The 15,157-nt window shown below is 42.6% G+C and overlaps 1 long non-coding RNA gene across 1 annotated transcript in view; it reads right to left on the bottom strand.

Moving 5' to 3' along the window:
- The window catches only part of LOC116812521 (uncharacterized), an 83,165-nt gene that overhangs the window by 57,050 nt on the left and 10,958 nt on the right, over nucleotides 1-15,157 (bottom strand). Inside the window, exon 2 of the long non-coding RNA XR_004370721.2 lies at nucleotides 9,320-9,503. This is a non-coding gene — a long non-coding RNA (uncharacterized LOC116812521). The remainder of the gene's footprint in view (nucleotides 1-9,319; nucleotides 9,504-15,157) is intronic.

Genomic DNA, 15,157 nt, shown 5'->3' on the forward strand with positions numbered 1-15,157 from the left:
GAATGGGGGGAGGGCAAAAAACCATGAGAGATTTGACTTCCCACTGATTTGTGTTGATTTCGGAACTAAAGAAATGTCACATGTTTTGCATATGAATTTACGCACTGAAAAATTATACCTGTAGCACACTCACACCATCTACTAAGAAATAAAGATAATTTTGTCATCACTTTGTTGTGTTTTGCTCATTATTTTTATTTTTTGCCTTATTATACTGACCAGAACTTGAAAAATATTATAATAAAAGGCCTCACAGTTATCAATGAGGAACAAGTTGGCTCTGATCTGCCTAGAGCAGGAAGGAAGAAAAGTTCTCCATGGACAAAGGGAAGATAGGTGCTAAGCCACATGTTACACTCTCTAGCCCAAGACTGAAAAAACTAGACAAGCTCTCTCATCCCTCGGCTCCATCCACCCTCCCCCATTCCTGAATTTAGGTACAGAAAAAAATGTGAGGACTTCAAAGAGAGTGAGGCTTATTTACTAGCATATGGCAAATTGAAGGCTCAGGGTAGGAATTTAATGCAATCACAGAAAAATAAAGTAAATTACCTATCCTGACCACCTGTGTTTGTAGATTAAGATTCATCCCCACTCTTATCTCAGCGCTTCTGGAAGTTTTTATCTTGTGTAATACTCTCATGGAAGCAGGTGTAGCAAGAACCGGTTGAATGCCACTATGCTAACCAGGCACTCTTAAATTTAAAAATGTTTCCTGTTTAGTGCCATTCTAATATCTGTTAATATATGTAAGCATTATACTTAAATGTTTCTCATGGCATGAGATATGAGTATTGTGCATGCCATATATATTATATTTTAAGTATGAAAGTTTAAGGTCAATTAATATTAGCTTGTCAGCCTTTTGCACCATCCCAAGTAAAGGCCTTCCAAGGACTCTCCTTTCCAGGAATCTCATCCAGTGGGCTCCATATCCCCACCCTCTTCCTCCTACCACATCCCTTCCTACTTTCTCACTTGTTCCATTGTAATCTGCTGCCATAACTCTCAGTTTCCACCCTAAGCTTGCCCACCAGCTAACTTCTCTGACATGCCATCCTCCATGGACATTCCACCTCCTAGCAAGCATGCATGTTTTCCTGCGGCTCCTTGATCTGGGAGACATGGATGAGGATGGGGGTGGGTGATAGCCACTAAGGACTCTTACTGGACCACTGCTGCTCCAAGTATGAAGGCTCAGATGAGAACATGAAATATATAAAGAAAAAAGAAGAAAGCAACGGAGCTTAGTGCTGGACAGCATGAGCTTTCTTGTTTTTGTTTGTTTGTTTGTTTGTTTTTTTGAGACAGAGTCTCACTCCGTTGCCCAGGCTGGAGTGCAGTGGTGCAATCTCGGCTCACTGCAACCTCCACCTCCCAGGTTCAAGTGATTCTCCTGCCTCAGCCTCCAGAGTAGCTGGGACTACCCAGTAGTACCACCATACCCAGCTAATTTTTTGTATTTTTAGTAGAGATGGGGTTTCACCATGTAAACCAGGCTGGTCTCGAACTCCCAACTTCAAGTGATCCACACGCCTCGAGCATCCCAAAGTGTTGGGATTAAAGGCATGAACCACTGCATCCGGCCAGCATGAGCTTTCATGCCAAGCTGCCTGGATTGAAATCCTAGCTCCATCACACCTTCAGGGTATATCCTTGGACAAGTTATCTGGTCTTTCCAAGCCTCAGTGGCTTCATCTGTAATTAGCAATAATAAGAAAACCTATTTCAAATTGTTATTTGAAGGGTGAAAGGATATTACACATATATCAAGCACTTTGTTCCATGCCTAGCAGAAATGAGTGCTTGATCAATGATAACTAACAGAGCATCATCTTCATCATATTTCCACCTTCGTATAAAAACAGCCTTGAGGCTGTGGCTATCACATTATACATCTCTGTGCCAGACATCTACCCCAGGTTTTTTATTCAGCCAACCCTCTCTTACAGACCTTTGAATCCCTTAACACCAAAGACTTTCACAACCACTCCACATAAGAAACACATCCTATGCCCATGCCCTGGGCTGTTTCACTATTCACAATGGTTTGTCCTTTGAAATCTTAATCTTCAGCATTCCATTTTCTGAGACCCAATGCCCATCAGCTCTCACTCTCTCTCAACATACCTGCATTTCACATCATCAATATCTCTGATTCCTGGATGATGCTATTTTTCACAAACTATCAGTTGCTTTCTGGCTTCACTTCTTTCTTCACCTGGTTCAGATTCCTGAGGGCACAGCTCAGTTTCTTTACTGACCTTTCCTCTTACTCCCATTCTTTGTTGTCCTTTCTCAGCTCCTGCTCTGCCAGAATCTGAGTCTGGATCGCCCAATGTGCACTGTGTAGTGTGCAGCCAGTCACAATAGCCACATTCAATATGTTCAATAAGCACACGTGGCCAGTGGCTATTCGATTGCATGGTACAGATTGTAGAAACTTTTCATGATTGCAGAAAGTTCTACTGGACAGGAGTGCTATATCTAAACAATTGACCTTCTCTCTTCTACACCTTACAGTGAAGAACACTTCTGGATAAGACAGAACAACTCTGTGGTTTGGTGTTCCTGAAACTTCTGTGCTTTCAGTCTCAATGACTTCCAGAATGCCTGGAGGTGTTCAGAAGCCCCCTCATCTCCTATCTTCTTCTGCCACTATTATAACATTTCATCTGTCTTTTCAAACCTTCCACTCCACCACCTCCACCAGCTTTGACATCTATCTCAGCAGATGAGCTTACCTTCTTTTGTACTGAAAATCAATGAGATGAAAATTCTCTTAATTCCCTTCTCTGTCAGTTATTATCATGTCTCTCTATGCCTATCCTTTATTTTTTTCTTCTTGTTTAAGGCTAATCCTACCACCTATGCTTAGGATTAATTCATCAGCTAACAAATATTTATTGAGCAACTACTACATGTCAGACACAGTTTTAGGTGCCAAGATTTAGCTGTTAACAAAACAATGTCTCTACCCTCATTCTAGTGTTGTCACATAGACAATAAACAAATACCTCAGATGGTGATAAATATAACAGAGAAAAATGAAACAGGCTGGGTGTTAGGGTGTACCAGGGTGGAGTCCATTGCTATTTTATATTGAGTGGTCCAAAAAGGCTTCAGTGATCTGGAAACAAATAACAAGAAATTCAGGGAGTGAACTGCGAGGGTGTCTGATGGAAAATGATGAAATTCCTGGCAGAGGCGATGTCAAGCACAAAGGCTTGGGACATGTACAAGCTCATTCTGTTGGAAGGATAGCAAGGAGGATCACATGGGAAGAAGACAGAGACCAAGGAGAAACAGAGAAGAAGGCACGTTTGGGGATGTGGCCAGGTCACGTAGCTTCTCTCTGGCCACAATAGTGAGGGAGTGGAGAAGCCACGGGAGGGTAGGAGCAAAGGAGAGACCTCATCTGCCTTGCATTTTTGAGTGTTGGATTCCAGATACTCTATGCGGGCAAGGATGGGAGTAGGGAGATTTGCTAGGAGGCTGTTGCACTTATTCAGGTGTGGTGGTATATTTAGGTCAATAGGGATGGCAGTTTGGCCCGAGGGACAGTGATGGAGGTGCTAAGGAGTGGTGTGAACATGGGTCTATTTTGGAATCAATCCATCATTCCTCACTTCAGCAGGAAACTTGCTTATCTGTCTTCTCTCATATTGTAAAATTATTTACCTTTAGCAGCTCACTTCTCTCTGAAGAGAAGCTTTAATCTCTATCTTAAAATTTAAAAGGGCTTTCTCTCAATCCTCAGTGTCTCCTTCTCTAGTCATTACTCAATTTCTTCTTCACAACGTTTGACAGAATACATCTCCTTAGTCTTCTCATTCCCTCCTCGTCCCACTAAAATCTGTCCCCAAGTAACAAAGCTGATCTGCTCAGGCTAGCACCGGCACTGATTAGAATATTGCCAGATCTATTGGGCCTTTCTGTCAGTGTCTTACTTGACCACATCGTGTCATCTGACATTTTCAAACTCTCACTTTTCTTGGCTTCCTTGACAATGTTCCCTACTTGTTTTTCTCCTACATGTCTGACTCCTTCTCAAAGCTCCTCACAGACTCCTCTTCCTCCACTCACCTCGTAAATATGAAGGTTCCCAAGCCTCTGCCTTTAAATTTCTCATCTTCTGCTCTTCTCTCTCTTGAAGGTAAAAGTTGCTAGAAGAAATAGATCCCAAAATGATGATGCCTCAAAATCAATAAAGGCTTATTTCTCACTCAAGCAACAATAGAAAACAAATATTTAGTGTTTTAAAATTAGTATAATGTTTTAAAATTGAAATTCTAACCCAGGGGCCAAGATACCAGATAGCGATCAGATACCAGAATGAAGGGGATAGAGACCACTGCAAAGTAATCTTTAAAGTAGGTATCTGAGAACAGGTTCCATTAGTTTTAAGACTCTGGAGAGATGTTGAGAATATAAAAGTTTAAGAGAGTGGAGAGCAAGGCGGGGAGGGGGGTGAATTTTGGGAGACGCCTTCAGAAGAAGCACCTGCCAGGTGTGTGTCAGTCCCAGCTCTCCCAGCAGGGCAGGGTTAATTAATCTTCTTCAACTCCAGGGAAGATAACTAACACAGGCTTCAACAGCACCTTCTGCAGTTGAGGGACCCTGCATACTGATGCCTGACTCATGCCTGAATAAATGTAAATCGGTCTAAGGCAAGGTAAAGGATAAAAGGAGGAGGGGGCTATGTTTATGAAGAAACCACATTCCCATCAATAGTGGGCTAGAAATGCATGAGTTTCCCGTGCAGCAGGGTCTACATGGGAGGGAAGGCAGGCCTGGCGCTGTTTTAGATGCTGCCCAAGAAGATGGCCTGGGAGGAGAATATGGCTTACAGAAAGAGTCTGTATGCAAAGGACTGCAGAGAAGCAGGGTCCAAGTGGGGACCGGGGAACAGCTGGCCAATAGACAGCTGTGGCAGCTGTTGGGTGAAGGACCCGAAAACAAGAGAATGAGTCAGGTGTGAGCGTCTGCCGAGCCTGGAGTGCATGGGTGATTTTAGTTTTCTCTCCCTAAGTTTTGTTAATGGTGGCATAAGCTTACATCCAAGGATGGAGGAACAGAGGCTTTGTCACAGGTAAGAAAAGGAAATGAGGAGCGAGAGCAGTCAGCTTGAGACATGATGAAGAATTAAACACATGCAGCAGTACAAAAGAAAAAGGCTGCAAACTCCAACATCTCTCCAACCCAGTCCATTCTAAAACTAGGGAAAAAGCTGAGACCTGAAGGGTATTCCTCCAACAGAAGGGACAGGCTCCTAAGTTGGCAAGACAAGCCCTGGCTGCAGGGTCACTGGAAAGCTCCGACCCATGACCTCAGCTCTTGTCCTAGGCCCCAGAGGCTACCCAACCCTTAGACAAGACGTAGATGATGTTCAGAGAAGTAGAAAGGAGGATAGATGAGAACACACCTATGCTATTTTAGGGCAAACGGTAGACCTGCTGTCTTATCACATTCAAAAATGAGTTAACAGAAAAGAATAAACAGCAACATAGGGCTTATGCATAAATCCCTCAACTAACAAGAAGAAACGAAACAAAGAGCAAAGAAAGCTAAAGAGCACATTCAAAAAATAAAGAATCTTTAAATCAACAATTTACACATTCAAGAACATTTTAGAAACAAACAAAAACACTTGTCAAAAATGCAATAGAAGAAAATGTTCCTGAAATGAGGAAAGATCTTTCCATTTCTGGAAAGACATAAACCATAATTTTGTTTCTGGTTTTCTTTGGATGATTAAATTGTAGGAGCCCTCTGTCCCTCCCTCCCTCTTTTCCCGCCCTCCTTCTCTCCCTTTCTTTGTTTCCTCTTTACCTCCCTCCTCTTTCTCTTTCTTCTTTCCTTTCTTTTTTCCTCGATGGTGCTTGTATTTGAAAAATGAATACCTATTATTTTTAGAATTAGGAAGAAGCTTTTTCAATTAAAAACACTGTTTAAGGCCAGGCACGGTGGTTCACGCCTGTAATCCTAGCACTTTGGGAGGCCGAGGCAGGTGGATTGCCTGAGCTCAGGAGTTCGAGACCAGCCTGGTCAACATGATGAAACCCCGTCTTTACTAAAAATACAAAAAGTTAGCCAGGCATGGTGGTGCGTGCCTGTAGTCCCAGCTACTCAGGAGGCTGAGGCACGAGAATCACTTGAACCCAGGAGATGGAGGTTGTAGTGAGCCGAGATTGCGCCACTTCACTCCAGCCTGGGCGACAGAGCGAGACACAGTCTCAACAAACAAACAAACAAACAAATAAACACACTGTTCAATAATATGCTACCATTAAATGACAAACTTTGAGTAACTGCAGGTAGAGAAAAACCTAGAATTATCTACGTTGTTATAAAGCCCCGGCATTAGGAAATGATATTTTAATCAAGATAACTGTTGGGTTGTGGATTTGAGTCACATACATAAAAAGACCTGGGATAGGACAGAACCAGAGTTAAAAGAAAAACATTAAAACTGGAAAAAGATATTAATGGAATGGGATCACAAGCTTAGCAACACACTGCAGATCAATTGAATGAAATTAGTGCTCATATTTATACACATTCAATAGGTGATGAAAATGGCGTTCCAAAGTGAAAAGTTCATAAATGGTGCTCATTCAATCTTTGGAAAAATTTCGAAAAAGTCATAGCTCTTCCTTGTTCTGTATGCCAAAATATATTCCAGATATGTTAGATTAAAGAATAAAGTGCCAAAAAATATTTAGCGAAAAATATACATGAGTATCAATTTGATTTCCTGATGGAGAAGCCTCAGCAAAAAGATAGCAATTCCTAGATTCGTTCATATAAAAGTGTAAACTCTCTTTTGGCCTGAAACACTATTAATATAAACAAAATTAAAGGGCCAGGAACTAACAGGGAAAAAAATTACAATAATATGTAGCAGACAGTAGGTTAGGATCTTTAATATAAAAAGAGTTCTCATTAATAATAAAATATACTTTACTATAGATAATATAAATGTATATACAATGAAATTTTATTTAAAATATAAAAATGAGAATAAGATTCTTACTAATAAAAGAGAAACAATGGGCAAAGAGCATGAACAGTGACTCAAAAGAAAGTTGTTCAAATGGACAACAAAGTGTCTATTTTAAATAATAATTTAAAAATTCAAATTAAAACAAAGCATATACCATACTTGGCCTCGGTAGGAGAGAACTTTGATAACATCCATCCCAAAACACAGGGAAAGAGTCATGCCCTTACACTATTGGTTGGAATGTAACAAGTAAAACTTTCAGGAGGGCAGTTGGTAATATATATGAAGATCTTAAATATGTCCACATTTTTATTTTTTATTTATCTTATTTAATTTTAATTTTATTTATTTGTTTATTTTTGAGATGAAGTCTTACTCTGTCACCCAGACTGGAGTGCAGTGGTGCCATCTCGGCTCACTGCAACCTCCGCCTCTTGGGTTCAAGTGATTCTTATGCCTCAGCCTCCTGAGTAGCTGGGATTACAGTCGTGTGCCACCACACCTGGCTAATTTTTGTAATTTTAGTTGAGATGGGGTTTCACGATGTTGGCCAGGCTGGTCTCGAACTCCTGACCTCAAGTGATCCACCTGCTTCGGTCTCCCAAAGTGCTGGGATTACAGGCATGATCCACCGTGTCTGGCACAAATATGTCTACATTTTTAGATCCAGTGATTCCACTTCTAGGAACTTATCTCAAGGAAATAATAAGAGATGCATTTAAATACATATAAAGATGGATGCAATACTTATACGTACAAAATTTGGGAAATGATTTCAATATACAATAATTGTGGACTGGTTTAAAAATAAAGACATACCTATTTGAAAGGTTACTCCCAAGTCACTAATATTTTCAAGAAATAATTTGACTATTGAAAATTCTCAACATACAGTGATAGGTGAAAAATATCAGTATACAGGATTATATTACGGTAGGATTGCAATGTTTTTTTACACACACACAGAAATTTTAATAATGATTATTTCTGGAAGGGATGATTACATGTGATTTACATTTTTTGTTCTGCGTCTTCCACATTTTATACAAATAATATGTGTTTTTTTTAAGCTTAGGATGGATGTCATTTAAAAAGCAACAATTTTGGTATTGGAAGTGAACAGATCACAGAGAAGGTGCCCAGTTGCTACAGGGTTTCTTTCTACACAGGGTTTCTTACTATTCAGATGCACCAGAAGGGGGCGCCTCAGCCTCTTCCCACTGACAGCTGGATCACCTGGTAAGTCTGGAATGTTCAAGTCTGCAGGATTCACTTTTCCTCGTGGTTACGCTCCTTTTCTGGGTCTCTCAGAAATTTCCATAGAAGACGGATATGGAAATTTGAATGCCACCATAAGAGTTTTCTCTAGTCACATGATTAACAGTCTGTGTTGGTGATGTGTGCTTTGGTCAACACTGTTCTACCTGGGCAGCTGCTGCAAATCAGGAGTACCTCTCCATCAGGAAAAGACAGAAACAAAACAGGACTCTACCCAATGACTTTGCCTTAATCACAACAAACAGGTTCATGGAAATGGCCAAATTCACAACTATAACTTAGGAGGTTGACTCAGCCACTAACTGTACCTGAATCAGACTTTCTTTGTTTCTTAAAAAGTTATGTGCTGTTCTTCATGGTACCAGTTAGGGGGCAGCAGATATCCTGGCATCTTTTGTTGTCTAAAGGAAGCTTCCAATTAGGAGATCCTAAAGTTTCTATGTATTATTATTTTATTTACCATGTGACATGGTCTGACAGTTCCATCCTGCGCCAGCTGTTCATTTTGGAAGCCAAACCTCTCACCTAGTAGAGTGCTTATAATTCACTACTGAGCAAAGGTGAACCCAAATAATAAAGTATCCTATATAATTACTGCACTCTGCATCAGCCGTTTCAGTTTCATCATTATCTAAATATTACGAAGCCCTAGCCTTGTCTTTTGGTCTATCATTCTGTCTCTCACACACGCCTAAGTAAACTTTATTTTGACTCCTTAAAATACCCTCAGGATGAGATGCAAGGGGATGAGTGCAGGCATCTATAAAATGGCTTCTGCAAAGACCTCAAGATGCTAGTTGAAGAGGATGAAGCATAGCCCAGCCTGCGGTAAAAACATTTGCTTTCCTGATGCATGCAACATTGTGGAAATGCTACTTTTGTGTGTGGGGGGTGTGTGTGTATGTGTGTGTGTGTCTGTGTGTAGCTACTGAACACTCTGAGAATTTTGTCTATTCAAAAAGAAACAACAGAAACATGATGCTGAGCTCTTGAGGATACTTGAACCAATGTCTTCTTTTGGTTTTGATTACGTACCTTTTTTAGTTTCCAGAAGCTCCTCATGGGATAAAGAGTAGTAGGTGTGGAAACTGGACCACAGAGAGGTAGGCTGACTTATAACTTTCTAGCCAGGGACAGAGCCAAATGTGTAGTAGGGTCTTTTCAGTACCGGTCTACCCTGGTGGCTTGTCACAGAGCATTTTCCCATCTTTCCAAAGCTCTACAAAATAGGATGCAGGGAGTTCAGGTCAGCCAATAAAGCTTTTTTAAAAAAGGAAGAGAAATAATACCAGTAAGCAACATTGACTATGTACCAGCACATTCTATGTGGCTCACACGACTAACTCAGCTATCCCTGAGAACAATCCTATCTATGAAGGGGGTGCTATTATTGTCCACATTTGTTATACTAATTGGGGAATCAAGTCATTTGCCCAGCAGTTTGAAAGTGTTGAATCCTAAATTTGAACCCAGTCAGTCTGACTGCAGGACCCACACATTCAACCACTACCTTTTGCCTCATCTTCAAATGGTGTTTTGCATACTTCAGAGCACTGAGGTGGCTGTGCCCTTGGTCACTGGGAGGCCATACTTTGCCGCACCCATCTGGACCGTCAGGGTCTTCTCCAGTCAGAGGCAACCGCCAGGGCCAGAGACAATGGAGAATTATTTAGTATCCAGTGGTTCTAGAAACTGCCTCTGTTTCAAGCCCAGGAAGAAGGCGTTCTGAGGAGGACCTTCCTTCTTGGGACAAGGACCCTTGGTGAGATTTGGCCTTTATGCACCTCCATCTGAAAAGCTAAGCTTTTCTCTGGGAATTTGAATTGAAGGTTAGGGATGATTGCTCAGATGGGGAAAGTGTGAAATGGTAATCACTTTCATATGACACTCGAGAAATGTTATAATAAAGCTGAGTAAATTGGAGCATGAGTTAGCCGGTCCTTTGCCTAATGATGTCACTCACTTTGTGCTTCCTCCAGCCTATGATTAATAAAAGAGGGGTTATGACAGTAACTCACTCCTAGTGGGCAGCAGTGACGTCAGCAGCAGCTGAGCAAACTGACTACATTTAGTTGTGCGTGTGTATGTGGGCATTTTTTTTTTCCTGTGACTAACATGAAGCTAACAGCATCTAATAAAACAAAAGCTCCTTGAAATTTGGGAAACTTATTGGGTGAACTCTTTTCTACAGGGAGCACCATTTTAATTATTCTCAGCTCATAGTTAAGTGATGTTGGAGTTGGCCAAAATTACCTTGTTGGCTTTCTGCCCCTGTTTCATTAAGGGATCACAAATGAACCCCTGGCCTTTGGGAGAGAGGTTTTCTGGAGTGTTTTTTTCCTTCTACTATAGAGGCTCCCCCTTCATTCATTATACTCTTCCATCTTTCAAGAGGAACTCAATGAGTAGAAGAGGGATTGTAGCCATAAGTTATTTTTTGAAAGTTTAAAGCTGGTTGTAGAATTCAGTGATTTCATTTTAAACTCTGTAAGAATATTGTGCTTAATTACAGTTTGCTTTTCCAATCTGATAAAGTGACAGAAGTCCTATTTGCTATTTCACCTTTGCAAACTTGACCTTCCTAAAATTAGAGTGGGCCACCTGGAAATATTTACTCACCTAGCTGAGCTGCTGCCAGTGTCCACGCGAGTCCACAAGACTCGTGAACAGCGGCACTCAGCCCATGCCTTGGAGCTGCTCCCACAGAGGGCAGAAACTTTGGACTCTATTAGGACACGAGGGAGGCAGCAATTCACTGATTAAAAAAAATACACACAGAACTGCCCCCAGGCTTTTCTGTCGGGCTTTTTCCCTCCAAGCAGCAATTTGGGAACAGGTTGTGGGGGGATCTTTGTGGACAGCCAAAAGTGGATGCAAATCAAGATTGCTGCTCTCTTATCAGTCCAATGGAATCTACATGCTAAACCATCATGTCTTCAAGTCAGCAATGGAACTTATTACCCAAGGGGATCCAGGTGAGAAAAATGATTACAACAATCTGTTCCGCGTTCCTTGGGGAGTATTTTTCAATAATCTTCTGGGGCAATAGGAAGATAAATTGTTGAAGCAGATGTTTCCTGATTGGGTTAGAACTGAGTCATGATAAACAATTTTGAAATATATATTGGTCAGGAAGAATGTTGAGGGCATATTTCTTCAGGTTGAGTTAGTCTGGGTTTTTTTCAATATATGTTTTTATATAGCAGTTGTAAATGAGTATTTCTTCCAATATTGAATTTTTTTGCATGTACTACATGGTTACTTCTTGGGAAGAAGTCCAGGCATTTCTGAATCATTTGAAAGTTGATTGAGGCCTTTGGTTCCAAAATGACCATTTACCTGAGGAGACGGTGATTCACACGTTGGAAGACATGACACGGCGTCAGAGTGTCTAAGACATTCCCCTCATGGCTCCCTTCATCTTAAAACGATCTCTGACCTACCCTTTCCTTTCTGGATGACCCATGTCACTCAGGAGCTAAGTGATGAACCAGGGAAGTAAGCACTCACTATCTGGACAACAGGATTTCAGTTCTAAGCTAGTTTCATCCAGGCAACTTCCCTTTTGTGCATTTCACAAATACTTGTTGATTACTCTTATGATTTTCCATGAGATGGAATCCTTCACAATAGTTTCCCCAGTCCTCACAGGAGAGCAACACCTGGAAGGGCATGGCCTTCCTTTAACAGCCACACCGCTTCCTTTTACAAAGGAAGTTTGAAGAATATAATGTTGCTTGCAACAGCCATTAAGATTTAGCAAAACACTGTTTTATCTCTTTGGATATTGATTGCATGTCATTCCCCTAAGGTATTAAACAAATAAAATCAAGCTACATCATATTTGTTTGCTCTAGGAGAAAGGCATGGTAAGCTTACTTTCGTGAATTTTACTTCAGGGAATGCTCTATTGCATGGATTTATCTGATACTGAATTGCTAAAATGAACAACTCAATCCTTTATTCATTTACTCTTTTGCATGAGTTTCTTGTCTCCTAACAACTTGGGTGTGGGCCAGCCCATCTCATTTTGTTGCTGGTCACCAAGATTCTGCTTTAGGTTAGAATAAAAAGCCAGCAGGAAAATGTATTGAGGCCATACGTTAAAGTTGGTTGGAACAATGAGGTTGCCCAAGAGGAACATTGTATCTGTAGTCTCCAGTAATCAGAAAACATAAGATGCAAGAGGAAGCAGAATCACTTGAATTATTAGTATTTTGTGGAGTTGCAATTTTTTTTTCTTGGTTTCCAAGGCCTCTTGGAGATGGATAGGGAGAAAGTTGGGTGAAACGTTACAATTATAATATGAAATCAGGGTATCTCAATTGCAGAACAATGAACACTGTAGGCCAGATAATTTCTTGTTGTTAGGGGCTGTCCTGTGCATGGTAGGATATTCAGCGCATCCCTGGGCCCTACCCACTAATGATCAGTAGAACCTCCCTCCCAGCTGTAACAACCGAAATGTCTTCAAACATGGCCAGATGTCCCCCCGGGGGGCAAAATCGCCCCGGTTGAGAACCACTGCTGTAGAATGAAGAGTAATAGGTTACTTACTGGGTTTTCTTCCTCCTTCTCTTTTCCCTAATTGTTTTAGTTCTAGTATCTGGGTTCCCTTGGTTCAGAAAGCAACATTTCCAAATAATCTAAAAACAGAGTGCTCTTACATAGCAGAAGGCCTTGTGGGATATTCTGGTGGTTCTGAAAGAAATGTGAAGCTTAGGAGTCAAGTTTCAGATTAACCATTTCTGACCCTGTTGTTCTCAATGAATTTTAGGGGACTTTTTAATGCTTTCCTCTCTCTCTCTGTTTCGAGCTATTCATTCATTGATTTAACTTAAAAGCAAAACAGCTTCCCAGTTCAATTTTGAATGTGAAACGCTGATTCTCCTTTGTCCCAAATCTTTCTACCTAACATTCAGTCAAAGCTATGTACAGGCTTTGGCTGTCCAGGAAACAGGCAGGGTTTGCCAATCCCATGTTCGATTTAAACCATTTGATGAGACCCTTCATCACAGACTCTCGCAGTCTCCCTGCAGCAAATAGTACTCTGGATCCTGCCCACGTTCTCTGGATTCTGAGCTGCCTCTGGAGGGAGTCACCTCTCACCAACAAGGCCAGGTTTTCCGGCCTGAGCCCCAGAATAACACATCAGCTGCTGGGAACACCTCGAGTCCTTTTGATTTCTCTCCATAGTCACGTTTTATGTTCTGTTTCCCAGACGGGATGAACCAGAAATCATGCTTTTTTGGAAACAGATTTTTTCATAGGAAGGAACGAAAACACCGTGACTCGTCAGCACTCTTGTCCGTGCCTCTGAACCCCCAGACTTGTGTCATTTCAGCTGAATCAGAGAACAACATCCCAGTCACCTGCTTGGGGCGTTCGCGTCTCCTGGCTTGTATCTTTGACTGAATAACAGCAATCCGTGAGCAGCAGCTAAAATAATAGAGCCCTGAAAAATACCCCAACCCCCCTCCCTTTCCTGGGCCTGTATCCTTGCTCCAGGAGTAGTGAGGAAAGAGACCAATTAATAGCGTGGATGAAAGCTGAAGGACAGACGGTTTGCTTGAGAAGAAAAGTGAACATTCTTGCTTCCTTATCTATGCCAATTTTGAACAGGGACAGCTGCTGCCACAGGTAAACACCACTATAGGGTTGGCCGTGGCCCTAAGCTAGGTGTCACAGTAAGCCATGGGCCGGCACACGAACGCTGGCCTCTCCCCCATTCGCACAATTGAGCTCTTATCCTTAAACGAACTTTGTTTTTTGACCAGCTCACTAATTGTGATTGAAAACACCAGCTCCCCAGCAATGCACACGCATTGGAGTTAGCAGCAGCAAGACAGGCCCTAATTGCTCCATTTACATAAAAGTAGAAACATACAACTTCTAAATATAAATCTCTGGCACATCGTTCCTTTTGCAATTACAGTAAAATAAGGTACCACAGTTTCCCTCCCGGCTCCTTCTCGCAGCAAGCTGCTCCACCGGGTTCGCTAGTGGCTGCTCCTCGAGGCGAGAACAGAGCCATGCAAATGCTCCAGCGTGGAGTTGGGTTTGTGAAGTCGCCAGTAAATCAGGCCGCCTCCACTAGGTGAATAACGCGGTGGCAGCGGGCCACTTTGTTAGTGCAGTCGCTGGAGGACCGCGCTCCGCACTCAGAAGGGGGCAGTTGGCTGGTGCGCGAGCGCTCCCGGCTCGCCTCTGTCCGCGGGGAGCCAGCCGGCCCCTCCGCAGGTCCCGCTCCCTGACATTTGCTGTGGTTTCACTCCCTGGCACTGAGGGCTGGGTTCAGAGATTCCCAGCTGCACTCACTGAACAGTGATTTTTTTCCCCTCCCTGAATTCTTTAGCTGCCAAAAGGGGGGAAAAAATCAAGAGCTGCTCTTAAAAGAAGTTGCCCTTGCTGGTGCTCAGGGTAAAAATAGAGGCTGCCGCTTAGACCGGCTTGGCCCTGGCTCCAGGCATCCTGCGAGCTGGGCTCGAGCAGCGGCCGCGTTCCGGCGTGATCCCTGGAAGCTGCCAGCAGGTGCTGCTCAAGGTACAGTAGCAGGGCCGAGAAGCCGGGACCCTAAGGGCCTGGGGTGCGGGGAAGCTCCGGGGGAGGGGGAAGTGAAAGAGAAACCAAACCCAGGAAGGAGAAGGAGATTCTGGTCAGGACTGGGTTGACCAGCTTGTGCCCCGGGCCCTTGAGTTCCGCAGGGAAAAGCTGATTCCCAGTCTAGAATATTCCACAGACGCTATTTTAACCTGCCTGCTTCCTCCACCACCCCCACCTTGATTTGCACCGAGCTAGGAGGCATTGCCACTGTGGTGCAGGTGGTTGCAGAGGGGTTGCAGCACGGCTGGTAGGCTGGCCTGGCAGGTGGGC

This window comes from Hylobates moloch, unplaced genomic scaffold (genome assembly GCF_009828535.3).
Source record: "Hylobates moloch isolate HMO894 unplaced genomic scaffold, HMol_V3 SCAFFOLD_1, whole genome shotgun sequence".
Classification (NCBI taxonomy): domain Eukaryota; kingdom Metazoa; phylum Chordata; class Mammalia; order Primates; family Hylobatidae; genus Hylobates; species Hylobates moloch.